The 14,863-nt window shown below is 43.8% G+C and overlaps 1 protein-coding gene and 1 pseudogene across 1 annotated transcript in view; one reads left to right on the plus strand and one right to left on the minus strand.

Annotated features, from left to right (window-relative positions):
• Positions 1-14,863, minus strand: part of CLMP (CXADR like cell adhesion molecule) — a 108,152-nt gene that overhangs the window by 41,044 nt on the left and 52,245 nt on the right. The window lies entirely within an intron of this gene.
• On the plus strand, positions 1,835-12,696 carry LOC149997308 (DNA primase small subunit-like; annotated as a pseudogene).

Here is a 14,863-nt window from a genome sequence, read left to right on the forward strand (position 1 = left end):
ATCTCCGTGTTCACAGTTTGGTCCTCTGCTTCTGCAGTGCCTGGTGTTTGGTTCTCCCAAATCCCTCCTGTGGGGGCGGGGGGGAGCTTGGGCCTCTCTGTGGAGGGTGCAAAGGAGAAACTTAGATATCTAACTGCTCTTTCTAAACAGATTTTCTTCTGATTTCTTCATGTCCCAGCTCAACCCTTTGTTGTACCTGTGTAGCTTTTTAAAAAAAGATTTCATTTATTTACTTTTTAGAGAGAGGGGGAGGGAGGAAGAAAGAGAGGGAGAGAAACATCCATGTGTGGCTGCCTCTCACGCGTGCCCCCAGCCAGGGACCTGGTCCGCAACCCAGACCTGTGCCGTGACCGGGAATTGAACCAGTGACCTCTCACAATGGAACAGAGCCGGCAAACTCTCGCTTTGCAGGTAGTTGCCCGACCAGCCGAGCCACACCAGTGAAGGCTGAGTCTTTTCCTGAACCGACCTGCCCCCCACCTGCAGAGGGTTTCGGCCGCTGTGACTGGGTGAGTCAGCGTCTCTCCTCCGTCTCCTTCCCTGTGTCCAAGCACTTGGTGGCCTCTCAGCTTTATTTCCTCCCCATTCTCTCGTCCTTGTCGACTTACGTTTGTTTATTCCTCTACCTTCACCCGCTGGGATTCGGTGAGGAAACGCTGCTTTTGTTCAACCCACCGCTTTACCTAAAATACCAGTTAAGTGACTGGGGGCGAGAGGGACAGGGCAGGCATTGTCTTCGACATACGTTTTCCTACTCCATTTTTGAGAACAACTAAAAACAATGACAGTCATGACTTTTATCCTCCTACTTCCCCTGTTCAGCAGACAGTCATCTTTGCAGAGTGGTACCCCTTGACTGCGATACTGTTTGTCTAACCCTGTGCTGAGAGGACAGTCCCTCAGGAACAAAACTGCTTGTCCTTGTCCCCAGGAAGCTCCCGTTGGAGACAGGGGGTCACAGTTCTGCCGGAAACATTTCTGCTGCAACACCCTTTGCTCAGCAGGATAGGAAAGGAGAGAGGAAGCTTCTGGTTCCCCGCAGACTCTCCTCCTCATGACCTTGTCTGAGAGAAGGGTACCTGGAAAATGTGAGAGCAATTCTCACGTGGAAGCAGGAAATTATCATTTTGACCACAGAGAAAAAGTGTGTGGGAATTTAAAAAATGTTTCCTCTCTCCCTCCCCCCTTCCCTCCTTCCTTCCTTCCCTCCCTCCTTCCTTCCTTCCTTTCTTCCTTCCCTCCTTCCTTCCTGCTCGACAGGCAGGTTGCATTTAAACCATTTTGGTTCAGATTGGGAGAAAATGAATCAAGGTTTTCCTTAAAGAAGCACAGAACTCCTAGGGATGAAACCGTCATGCCCAGGGTACATGAAGCCCCATTCTGCCGGCAGAGCTCTTTCCTCCACCCTCAGCTCTTTTGCTGCGCTTGCAGCTTGGAAACCTACCAGAGACTGAGGCCTTCCTAGGAAAATATTTGTTTAAGCCCTTCATTTTCTCTGTATCTTTGAAGGCCACTGTGGTTTTTAGTCCTGGAATCAGCTTTTCTGGCCACACCACATTGGCCGCCAGCTGGGATCTTTCTGGGGACATGAACTCTCCAGGACTTCAGCAGAGATCTGAGGGTGCCTGCCCGTGAGAGCTCGGTGGCCAGCCCTGGGAGGCACTGCCTGGGGCCTGCAGGCAGGTTGCCTTGGCTTCTAGCTCCCTCGTCAACCAGTGAGCCTACCTCTTGGCCACGTAGGACACCACAGAGTCGCACAGGGGTTCTGTGAAGACGTGAGGGTACAATTAACACAGGAGTCCCAGCCCCTGCCCCGTGGAGCACCCAATGCCACATGGAAGAAGCACAGAACACTAAGACAGCCTCAAATTGGCACAACCTGCAAAACCGCGGGCGCTCAGAGGAGATGGTAAGAGATGGATGACGAAAACCCATGACAGAAATAAGACTTCCAGTCTGAAGAACCCTAGCGTTTCAGTAGGTAGGGCAGGTGACAGATGGAGGGGAGCTTTGTCGAGACAGAGGCAGGAATAAGTGCTACATGTCCAAGCAGGAGTGAACTCATGACTCAAGGTCGGGCTGCAAGAAAGAGAAGAGGAGCAGAAAGGAAGGAGCGAGTCCTCTGAGGTGAGGTTCCAGAGAGGGAAGCTTCTTGAGAAACAGCAGAGAACAGCTCTAATTTCTTTTCTTTGTTGTTGTTGTTATTGTTTTTAGCTTAACAGTAGTCTCTGTTTTTATCTACAGTTTTCCCTGTGGAGTGCTTCCCCATTCTTTGAGATTAATTCAGAGGTAAGAAAAGACCTGTGCTTGCCCCCCACCCACCCAGCCTCTCTTACATTTCCAAGCTTTTGGCGGGCTGTGGTGTCCAAGGTGAGTGATTGAGGGAAGGACTTATTTTATTTAGCACACAGCCTGTCTGGCAGCAGAGGCCTGAAGTGCCAAATCCCCACTCTAGGTTGTGCCTCTTACATAATCTGACTGCCATCTGCCTATACATCACTTTATAGAATATCTGGTCCTATCTTGTCATTTGATGTCCATCATTCATTCATTTAATGAATGCTTATTGAGCACCTGCTATGTGTCAGACACTGTTTGAGTTGCTGGAGATACAGCAGTGAACAAAATGGATATTCTCCTTATTCTGTACTCCTTAAAAAGATATGCTCATCTCCACAGAGTTATAGAATAATCGCATTATTTTCTTGGAGTCTCATTTTACTAAATGGTAAATAACTGAAAACAATGCTCTGTATTTAAAAAAATATATGGAGTAGAATGCAAAATTCATATGCATTTTTAAGCTAAAGAAAGACTTTTAAGCAGTGCCCTGTGGCAGGTTGTTCTGGACTGTGCTCCCAGGTTCCCGTGGTGCACACGTGCACTTCTCTGCCCTAAGGAGCGCTCTGGTGGGACAGTCTGCAGAGCACTGTCCTACTTAACAGCCTCTGGTGGCATCAGCACTGCCTGCAGGGCCAGGTGAAAACTTCCTCATGAGCATTCAAGGTCCTTCCAGGCTCCCTAGCACCCCCCTTGCTTCCTCCACCCTCTGTCTATGGCAGGAGCTACCATTTCCTAAGCATCCCAACTGCGGGCCACACTGAACAGCCCCTCGGCTGTGTGCTGGGGCGAGGTTTGCCTGGCTCACAAAGAGCTGCTCCTGCTCTCTGTTGCCTCACCTTCGCTGCCTGGAAAATCCTGTTCTCTCTTTCCAGGAGCCAGGTCAAACATGCTGCTTTGCCTGGGCAGCGTGAATCTGGTTTCTGTTTTCCCATAGTGGGAATGGACAACTGTGAATTTCATATTTTGTTGTGCCTAGGTATTTCCTCCTCTTTTCTCCCATTAGACATTAAGCTCCCCAGGCAGGGGCATTTGTGTATCCATCTTTGTAAGTTATACAATACTTGTCACCAAATGGGCCTTCAGTGAATGGAAGCTGAACTTAATGTTCCAGAGGGACATGCAAATTTTCTGGGAAGCTCATCTGAAAATATTGACTCATTTATTCATCACCTATGCATTCATTCACTAAATATTTACCAGCTTTCTACTACTGAGCCAGGTTTATGAAGATAATATGAAGCTTCTAATTGTATGAAGAAGCCTCACAGTAATAAAAGAAAAATAATGATAAGTATTAAATTATATTAAATCTGACAAATTAAATAAGTAAATTTATGTGTTATGAAGGAGAAGAATAGCAGGCTGGGAACATATAATTTCACCTTTAAGCGTACTTTGAGCAGGGAAGGGGATTGCGCGGGCCGTCTCGGGGCGCCGTGCTCCAAGGACATGTTTGATGTTGCCCAGCTGCCCAGCTGCCCAAGCTTTGTTACTGGAGGCTCCTTCTCCATGCCCAGCACCATCGCTGCCTCAACTGTGGCAGAGTGATAACAAATTATTTTCAACCCCGTGAATTTTCATTCATGTTGAAAAATGATATTTATATTCGCCACCCATCCTTCAACAGGCAGAGAGATCTGGAAAAGGAGATACGGGCACGTTATATCGGGCTCAGGAGGAAGAACAGGTGTTTGACATTGACCTGACAGATTAGGATGACATGAGATGTTGTAGTTCCACAGACAGGTATGTCTCAAGTGCTGGACCCTCAGGACAATGGCCATAAGCATCAGAAAATTGCCCTCTGCAGTAGTTCTGGGAGAGTTGAATGTTTGAGTCTTGGGAAGGGTGGTCAAGACATTAAATTAGAAAGTATGCCTAAGTGAAAAAAATTCACTCTTTTGTCTGGAAATCTATAAATAAAATAAGTAAACGCTACTTTGAGGAATATGCCTGATCAAACTATTCTTGGAAATAAAGAAAGCTGCCATAAGAGCAAGCTGCCCTTGCTCCTGAAACAATTCATGATGACCTTCAACAGGGCGTTCAAAAGCATCCCAGTTCATGTGAGCATTGGGAGAATTTGAAGAAAGGAGCCAGATGTCTGAATGACATCAAAAAAGACAAATGCGGACCCTGGCTTGAGCAGGAGGTCAAGCTCCTTACTGTTTTCCACAGATACCAACAATAGTGAAGGAATCGATCATTTGCTTAAGAGTCCTGTTAGTGTTAATACTAAAATAGGTTGAATTCCTGTGCCTATTGATTTACAGAAAGTAGACCAGTTTGATCCATCTATTGTTCCAACCATAAGCTCCACTGCCATGAATTGGGTGCCATTTCCACTAAAGCAGAAAAAGAGGAGAACAGAGCAGAATTTGCCAGCAAACTGAGCCCCAGTGATGAAGACCAGTCTCACTTCTCATGTAAAAATTCTTGAATGGTCTCTTGAAAACCTAAATAACCCTGAAAAGGAGAACTTCCCAAGAAGAGTGATGTACGAAAAGACTCTGAAGATAACAGCTCCCCTCCAACCAGTGTGGCTAATTTCTGCCTTCTACCAAGAATCAATACTTTAAGAGCCATTTTATAAATATAGCAGACCCATATATACATTTTAATGCTCAAAGCAACATTTCCTTCTCTTGAGAAATAATTATGTTAAAAAGATGCCTGAGACCACTAAAGAAGCAACCAGAATCACGGAAAAAAGCAATAATGGGAGGAATAAGTGAATTGCAGATCAATCTGTAAAATTTATTATTGTAAAAAGATAATTCTAAGATTTCTGATATAAACACTTATTTTTACCAGTTGCCATATATAGAGGTAACTAAGCATTAATATATCCAAGACTTTAATCTCACTTCACTGGATACAGCCTCCACGTTTCTGGACTAAATATGCTTTTATTTTTTTAAATTTCATTCTTTATTAATTTCAGGGGGAGAAGAGGTGCAGGGAGAGGGAGGGGGAGACAGATAGAGAGAGAGAGAGAGAGAGAGAGAGAGAGAGAGAGAGAGAGGGAGAGAGAGACATGGATTTGTGGTTCTACTTATTGATGCATTCATTGATTGCCTCTTTGCATGTGCTGACTGGGAATTGAACCCACAACCTTGGTATATCCAGACGACTCTCTAACCAACTGAGCTACCTGATTAAAGTTGAATGTTCTTTAAATTTTTTTTTCAAATTACAGTTTACATTCAATATTGTTTTGTATTAGTTTCAGGTGTATAGCATAGCGGTAGACAATCATATACTTTACAGAGTGTATCCCCTGCCCTGGGTATTTCTAGTACCCACATGATACCATATGTAGTTAGTATATTATTATTGACTATATATCTTTTTTTTAAGGTTTTATTTATTTACTTATTTATTTTAGAGAGAGGGGAAGGAAGGGAGAAAGAGAGGGAGAGAAACATCAATGTGTGGTTGCCTCTCACATGCCTGGCCCATAACCCAGGCATGTGCCCTGACTGGGAATCAAACTGGTGACCCTTTGGTTTGCAGGCCGGCGCTCAATCCACGGAGCCACACTAGCCAGGACTTGACTATAATTTTTATGCTGTACTTTATATCATCACATCTATTTTGTAACTACCCATCTGTACTTCTCAATCCCTTCACCTTTTTCACCCAGTCCCCGAACCTACCCACCTTCTGGCAAACATCAGTCTCTTCTCTGTATGTATGAATCTATTTCTGTTTTGTTTCTTTGTTTATATTGTTCATTAACTTCAGCATATAAGTGAAATCATTTGGTATTTGTCTTTCTCTGACTTCTTTCACTTAGCATAATACTCTCTAGCCATCCATGCTATAACAAATGGTAAGATTTCATTCTTTTTATGGTTGAGTAATATTCCATTGTACATATGTACCACAACTTCTTTTATCCACTAGTCTGTTGAAGAGCTCTTGGGCTGCTCCCATATCTTGGCTATTATAAATAATGCTGCAATGAACAAAGGGATGCATGTATTCTTTCAAATTACTGTTTTGGGTTTCTTCAGATAAATACCAAGAAGTGAAATTGCTGAGTTGTAAGACAGTTTCATTTTTAATTTCTTGAGGAACCTCCATACTGTTTTCCACAGTGGCTGCGCCAATCTGCATTCCCAGCCATAGTGCACGAGGGTTCCCTTTTCTCAACATCCTCGCCACATTTGTTTGTTGACTTATTGGTGGCAGCCATTCTGACAGGTGTGAGGCGATACCTCATTGTGGTTTTAATTTGCATTTCTCTGATGAATGATGTTGAGCATCTTTCATATGTATATTGGCTATCTATATGTCCTCTTTTAAGAAGTGTCTATTCAGGTCCTTTGCCCATTTTTTAATTGGATTGTTTGGTTTTTTTGATATTAAGTTTTCTAAATTCTTTATAAATTTTGGATATTAAACCCTTATCAGATGTCTCATTGGTGAATATGTCCCCACAGTCAGTGGGTCATCTTTTCATTTTGTTGATGGTTTCCTTTCCTGGGCAAAAAGTTTTTAGTTTGATGTAGTTCCATTTGTTTATTTTTTCTTTTGTTTCCTTTGTCCCGGGAGATATATATACATATATATATCTAGTATATATATATATATATCTAGTATATATATATATATATACTACCAAGAGAAATGTCTGATATTTTACCACCTATGTTTTCTTCTAGTTTTATAGTTTTGAGTCTTACATGTAATCCATTTTGAGTTTACTCTTGTATGTGGTGAGAGAGAGAGATACTGATTTGTTGTTCCACTTATTTATGCATTCATTGGTTGCTTCTTGTTTGTGCCCTAATAATGGGGGATTGAACATGCAACCTTGGCATATTGTGACTATGTTCTAACCAAGTGAGCTACAAGGCCAGGACATGTAGTTGAGTCTTGATTACTGTTGGCCTATCCCAGCATGGAGTTGACCCTTAGGCTGGCTGATTGTGAGTACTGACCCTGATCATTTTGTATAAGCTACTGTGTGCTTGCAGACTACAGGAAGTGGAATTTGCCTCAGCAGGATCTGGTGCCTACAAAGATCTCCCTTTAAAGGTGCTGCTGTGGAGATAACTGGATCCTGTTACGATGTCTGAAGCCCACCTCTAGGTGTGGTGTTTCTGGAGTGTTTGGGAGGGACCCTGGTGCAAGGCAATGTTAGATGCTGCCTGTGATTGGCCTTGGGCAACCAATTTGGAGCTACAAAGAGATCCCCAGTTTGCTGCCTCTGTTGGGCCTGGGTGTGCATGGGATAGGCAAGGCTGTACACCAAGGCCAGCTTCTGCCAGCACTGAGCCTGGGGACAGGTCAGCAAAAGGCCCAAGGCACCCTGAGATCCACCTCTGCCTGCCACCACCGGTGAGCTGCTTCCTGGTTCAGTCACTGAGAGCCTCTGAGCCGCCCTCCCACTGCCGGAGTCCAGGATGAGTGGCCGCACTGACTCTTTAAAAGGGCACCTGGGTTTTTAGCAGATGCCCTCCCTGGTGGACAGAATCTTCACTGATTTTCACAGTCAAGTGTTACTGGCTCTGGTGTTCTGGGTTGGTGGTCCTGGGTTGAGACCCCCCACATTCCTCAGGGGGCACTTTTGCAGCTGGGATATCCCTCCAGATTCTCAGCTGCCATCTGTGAAAGTGAGGCCAGCCCTTTTTGCATCTCTATCCTTCCTGTCAGTCTCGATGTGGTTATAAGATCGCTGTTAAGCTAGTCTTTGGTTGGTTATTCATTTATTGATTTTAGAGAGAGAGGAAGGTAGAGAGAGAGAAACATCGATCTGTTGCCTCCCGTAAATGTCCCAGCCTGGGATTAAACCCACAGCCTAGGTATGTGCCCTGACTAAGAATAGAACTTGCAATCTTTTGGTGTGTGGGATGATGTTTCAACGGAGCCACCCGGCCAGGGCAATTGTTCTGTCATTTACTTGTAATTCAGTTTGGTCCTGAGAGGAGGTGAGTGTGCCTCCCACCTGCTCCGCCGCCACCTTGCATCTCCCTGGAGTGAACACTCTAGGTGAGTGGAGGCTTTGCCCTTAAGTCTTAAACACTTAATTACACCTGGCAGGGTATTCGGTCACTGCCTTATTTTGCTTACTGATATTTTTATAGGTCAGGCTGCACCCCACTGCCCATCTTTTAAAAAAGCATTTTAACTGAGCATCTAAACCTACCAAAATTTCAATTTAAAGATGTAAGTTACTAGAATATAATATTAGGACCTAATAGATTATTGTTTATAATTTTTGCAACTGTGGTTCCCAAGTTCTTTCCTTAAAGATTAATTAGAACAATTATATTAGTCTACACCAAGAAAAGGAGCTTAGAAAATAACCAACTTCACTAACATAAAACCTGTTATAGTTGTCAAAACATTTGGAATATATATATATATATATATATATCTCCAGATATTTAAATTTCATTTTAAAGTTTTCATTTCTTACATATTTGATTTTTGTGTGGTAGATTCTGAAGTGTCAGATTTCTTTTGCATGGTTTTACAACCAATCTAAACGAAACAGTATTTTGGCTATCTCCTGAGAAACATCAGAGGCAAGCTCTCAGGCCGGTACCTTCCATGATTTATGAAAATGTTCCTTCCTTTGCATTTCCTTTAGCATTGTTTTCCCTATGCCATACCGTCTTTTTTCCTTTTATCTTTTGATTTATATAAAACAGACTCTATTATGCAGTCACACAATGAAATGCCTTGCATTTCTTTCTCTTTTCTAATTTTTGAAGAAAAAATATTAAAGACTATTGTGCAAAATTTTAAAAAGAGAGAGAGTGTATAAGAAAGGGACGTCTTAGTCACATTACAATCCAGAGCTAATCTTTCCTGGAAAGGAAAGATGATAGCAATTCTACATAAACTCCTTCAGAAGATAAGGAAGGAGGGGCCCCTTTCCCAACAAATTTTATCCTGTTACTCTGATCCTGGAAACCAGATAGAGACCACACACACACACACACACACACACACACACACACACACACACAGCAAAAATCACAGACCGATATCCCTCATGAACATGATATTTCAAGTTCATGAGGTGCAATCACCCTTTAACAAAATCAAATCAAGCAATAAATACAAAGAGTTATGCATCAGACCAAGTGGGCTTTAGCCTCAGAATGTAAGGTTCGTTTAACATTAAGAAATCAATCATTGTAATTGTTCATATTTATACAAAAGGAGAAAAACAATATAATTTCAGTAGATGAAGAAAAAGAACTTTACAAATTTAACACCCATTTATGATAAAACAAATTCTAAGCAAACCAGGAAGGGGTCATCTTAAAAATAAAAAGTAAACAAGTAAATAAACAAACTAAAATAGAACTACAAGTTAAAAAGTTTAAGAAAATTAATTATCAATGATTTTGTTTTTTCAAGTCAAGTCATAAAATGTGTAGAGGTAGGAGGACCCCTGTGGAACTTCCACGCTGATAGCTAACTTTATTGGGCCCTTACTAAGAGCTCTATGGACATTACCTTAGTTAAGCCTTCCAACCACTCTGTAAAATAGGCACAAGTTTTATTCCCATTTTCTGGACGATGAAACGGAGGCTTGGAGGAATCAGACTGCCTAAGGAAATATAACTAGAAAATGACACAGCCACTTTTGAACCATAGGTTTGCCATTTGGAGTTTGCCTTAACCATTGTTCAGTCGTACTTCTCCAGTAGCCACTTTGCCTCATAAATCGGGCACCTGGGTACTTGGTCACACTGATGTGAGTTAATGGTAACGTGGGGACTGGGAGCCAGGCTGTGTGACCCGCAGTGCACTGTCTTCTCCCAGAAACCATGTGTTACTTTCACATCTAGCCCACCCACCCGCTCCTTTTCAACAAAACACTCAGTTTTCCTTGTGGAAAGCTTCAGGCCCAAAATACTAGAGAAAATAAATATAATTTAGAGAGCCAAAGATTGCATTTCGTCTCCTGCTCTGTTTAGCAGTCAGAACCACTAAGCCACACAAAGAACACTGCCCACACTCCGGAAAGAGCGAGTTTAAGCAGGATTGAGAGGGATCCTCCCTTCATTGGAATGCAGATGGTGAGAAAGTTAAAGCATTAAAAGGAAACAGAGGTAAAGAAAGTTAGGGGTGGGGGTGAGAACATACATGTACTCATTTCTTGGAAATTTAAAACTCCAGGGCCTGAACAGGGGATTGCAAGGGATGTAAGTGCCCTAGCAGCCAGGGCCAAGATCAGTTCCCTCCCTCGCGGGCACAGGGTCTCAGAACAGCCAGAGAGGTGCTGGAAGGGGCCTGGGATGCAGAAGCTCGGGGACTCGGCCCTGCCCTGGCCAGGCTCGGCAAAGTTACAAGGGAAGAAAAAACACTTCACAATGTGAGCAACATGAATTAAGAAGAAAACTGGCACGGGCCAGGTGATGCCTCCACAGGCCATCAGGTTCAAGTGCACCCGGCAGCCTGCCTTTTACAGCAGCTGAAATCCCCTAAGCGATGCCCTCACCCAGACAAGCAGGAGCCCACTGCCCTGGGCAGCTGGCCTCTCCCCACTGTGACCAGCATCATTCTGGGGCCCTGTACCACGCAGGAAAGTGTGGAACCACATTTTGAAAAAGGTTGAAAAAAAGTAGTTCAGACGTTGGAAAGTAGTTCATCCATCTAAAACTTGGTGTGAGTTGCTTCTTAACACCATCGTGGTGCACACGCACATGTGATATTTAAGCACAGCAGAAAGTGTGCTGAGACCTGTCCCGTCTTTGATTTTCTTCCTCAAGTGGATCTGAAGTAGAATACACTGTATGGTTGTCTCTCGGTATCCGAGGGGGATTGGTTCAAAGACACCCCCCCCCCCCAAATATCAAAACCTTATATAAAATGGCCTATAAGCTACATACATCCTCCCTTATTCAAAATCAGCTCTAGACTCCTCCTAAGACCTTTACAATGTAAATGCTATGTAAACAGTTGCTATATCGTATTGTTTAAAGAATAGTGACATGAAAAAAAGGCAGTACAGAACTAACACCTTTAAGCCTAACTACTACATTTTTCCAAATTGTGTCATAAAATGTGTAGAGGAAGGAGGACCCCTGTGGAACATCCATGCTAATAGCTAATTTTATTGCGCCCTTGCTAAGAGCTGTATGAACATTGCATTATTTAAACCTTACAACCATGCTATAAAATAGGTACAATTTTTATTCCCATTTTACAGCTGATGAAACTGAGGCTCGGAGAAACCAGACAGACAGCCTAAGGAAATACAACTAGTACATGGCACAGCCACTTTTGAACCATAGGTTTGCCATAACAGCAGCAAGGTAACAAACATAACAATTTTTTCTCAATTTTTTCCATCTGCAGGTGCTTGAATCTGCAGATGCGGAGCCCGCAGCTACAGAGGGCCAACTCTACAGCATTCCAAAATAGGATGCAGGTGATCACTTTCCCGGTCCCGAAAACAGTTTGATCATTTAGTTTTAGCTTTGTTCTTCTCCCTCAAATATAAAGGGTATAGATATTTCACTTGCCATATCTGTTCCACTAAGAAATATTTTCTGGCCCTGACCGCACAGTTCAGTGGGTTGGGCAGCATCCTGCAAAACAATAGGTCACCGGTTTGATTCCCGGTCAGGGCACATGTCTGGGTGGCAGGCTGGTCCCCCGTTGGAGTGCATAAGAGAGGCAACCAATCGATGGTTCTCTCACACTTTGATATTTCTCTCCCTCTCTTTCTCCCTCCCCCTCTCTCTAAAAATAAATAAATATCTAAAAAAGAAAAGAAATATTTTCTGGCAGCCACAGAGCTTAGAACATAAACATGAAAAGGAATATTTTGAGTCTTGGAGGATATTCTTAACTCCTCTTAGTTTAATTTTGTGTATTTAAGATTAGGAGCAAAACAAAACAAACACATGGAAAATAACAACAAAACAAGTGAAAACTTAACCTGCTCCGAACTCCTGGAGTAGCAAGTTTAAAATCAGTGTGGAGAGTGGCAACCGCAGTGGGCTGGGTCAGACTGGCACTCTGATACTGCCAGGGACTACATGGCCTTCAGTAGGATCCTTAACTTTTCCAAACCTAGTTTTATTACTGGTAAAGTGCACAATAATAGTCTTCATTTCACAGGGCTGCTGTAAGGCTTAGACGCAGGAACGTTTGTTTTAAAGCACATAGCACGTTGTGTGAACTATATCTTAGCTGCTACTGTAAAGAGTACAAACATGGAAAGAAATAGAAAACCCCACGGGGAAACGCCTGAGGGAGGTGCAGGGCTGGCCCACGCGCGGAGGCCTCTGTAGCGTGCACAGCACCTCTTTTGAGCTCGTTGCAGATATCACTTACATCGGCCAGGGCCGATTCAGTCCCACGCCAGGCACCTAGCCGGTGAGTGGGCAGAGCCTTCATTAAGGGACCCAGAAAAGAAATGGTTATTTGGGGGAAATGTTAGAGACAAATATTGTATGATTCCACTTATATGTAGGACAAGGGGAAGCTGTAGGAGGGTCAACGTAAATAACAGGTAACCCATTATTTCCTATTTGCCTGTGCTCTGAGGTTAATATTATTGCCCACAAAGAAATTCCAGGGTTGCTGGGATGAGTTGGAGGTAAGTTCAGGGAAAGATGAGAAACTTATAGTGACTTCAGCTTAGAATTTGTAACAATGTAAAATTGTCATGGTGGAGAATTATAACCCACCCCACCATCCCTTTGACATTGTTTCTGTAAGTGCGGACTCAGACTAATATGTAGCTTGTAGGTAAACAGCAGGTTTGTATAAGAATCCTAGGAACTAACTTCAGAAGATACACTGTCCGACCTTCAGGCACCCCAGCTCTGGGAGATTTGCTGACCTTCAACTGTGGAGCCAAGATGATATGAAGCTGGGATGACATGGAGCCAGGATGATGTGAAGCCAGTATGACTAAACCAGGATGACTCACGCAGGCCTGTCACCTGTCTTATCGGAATGGACTGCTTGTCTGCACATAGAGAACTTAGCACCCCCTCCCCTGATCTCTTTGTTCTGTTCCCCTCTCCCTCCTTATAAAACCCTGGCCTCCACTGAGACATGAGATGGGCTTTGAGACGAGTTCCCCGTCTTCCAGGTGGCCGGCACCTGAAAATAAACCACTTTCCTTTACATCAGCACCTGCCTCTCAAGTATTGGCTTTCACAGAGGCAGGCAGCTGGACCTGCGTTCGGTGACAAATGGACCGTCCAAACCTAATGGCTGGAAATATGCTGGAAAGTTGGATAGGGCCAGACAGGAAAAGTGTGAATGACATACTACTAAGGAAATTAGAGTTTGTCGTTGATGCAGAGGCAATAGGGAGCCAAAAGCACTTTAAAAAGAAAAAAAATTTATTTATTCTTAGAGCGGAAAGGAGGGAGAAAAGAGAAGGAGAGAAACATCATGTGAAGAGAGAAACATTGGTCAGTGGCGCCCCTGCGCATGCCCTGACCAGGAATCAAACCAGCGACCCTTCGTTTTGTGGGTCAACACCCAACCAACTGAGACACACTGGTCAGGGCCAAAGTCACTTTTAAACATGGGTGTTGCACACTCAGGCTCACACTGTAGCATGAGGACTCAGTTAGCGATGTGACAAGCGGACAGCAAAGGGAAGGTTTGTTTTCCTAGAAGCCAGCTACAATAAGCCAAGAGTGGTAATAAACAAGTTAACTGTTTTTCATCCTGTGAGATTTTTCCTTTTTCCTTACTCATCTTGAAAGAAAATATCCAAAGAAGCTGTCACACAACTTTGTTGATACTCTCAAAAGTATTGGACTTCTGGCCAAGATGGAGGCCTAGACAGACACACTGCATCTCTCTCCACAACTAAGAAGGAATACAGCTACCTCAAAACTAGAGACAACCAGAAGTTCCAGAAAATCGAGCTGCATGGAAGTCCAACAAAGATATAAGGGAGAAATACTCATCCAGGGGCGGAGAGGACGCGGTGTGGTGGCAGTGGCAGCGGTGGCAACAGCAGGCTGGCGGAAAGTGCAGTCACACATTTTTAAAAGTCAGGAGGAACACCTGGGGAGCATTCCCAGCACCAGACCAGACCACCTAGCTCATGGTTCCAGCTGGTCTCTCAGCAGAGTCTGCTTGTTCAAAGGGCCCCCATGGTCCTAGAACATCTACAGACCCACCCACTATGGGAACAACAGCCAGGGCAACAGCTACAGAGGTGCTAGTCCCATACAGGAAGTGGGAGAAGTGTCTGGAAAAGAAGCAAGTGCTAAGCAAGAGACATTGTTCCCTCTCAGACCCCTCCCCCACATACAGCACCATAACCTGGTCAAACAAGCTGCCCCATACTGATGAATTCCTAAGTCTCCACCCCACATACTATAACTGGTGCAACAGCTACCTAAGACACAGAGGCAAACAAACACAGGAGCCTGTCAAGATGAGGAGACAGAATTATGGCCTAAAATGGAACGGATCAAGGTTCCAGTGGGAAAACTATGTGATGAGGAGATAGCTAACCTAACAAGATGTAGTATGACAAATGCAGAAAGGAAGAAGTGAGGGCTGT

The sequence above is a fragment of the Furipterus horrens genome, unplaced genomic scaffold (assembly GCF_987537825.1).
Source record: "Furipterus horrens unplaced genomic scaffold, mFurHor1.1.pri manual_scaffold_11, whole genome shotgun sequence".
Lineage (NCBI taxonomy): Eukaryota > Metazoa > Chordata > Mammalia > Chiroptera > Furipteridae > Furipterus > Furipterus horrens.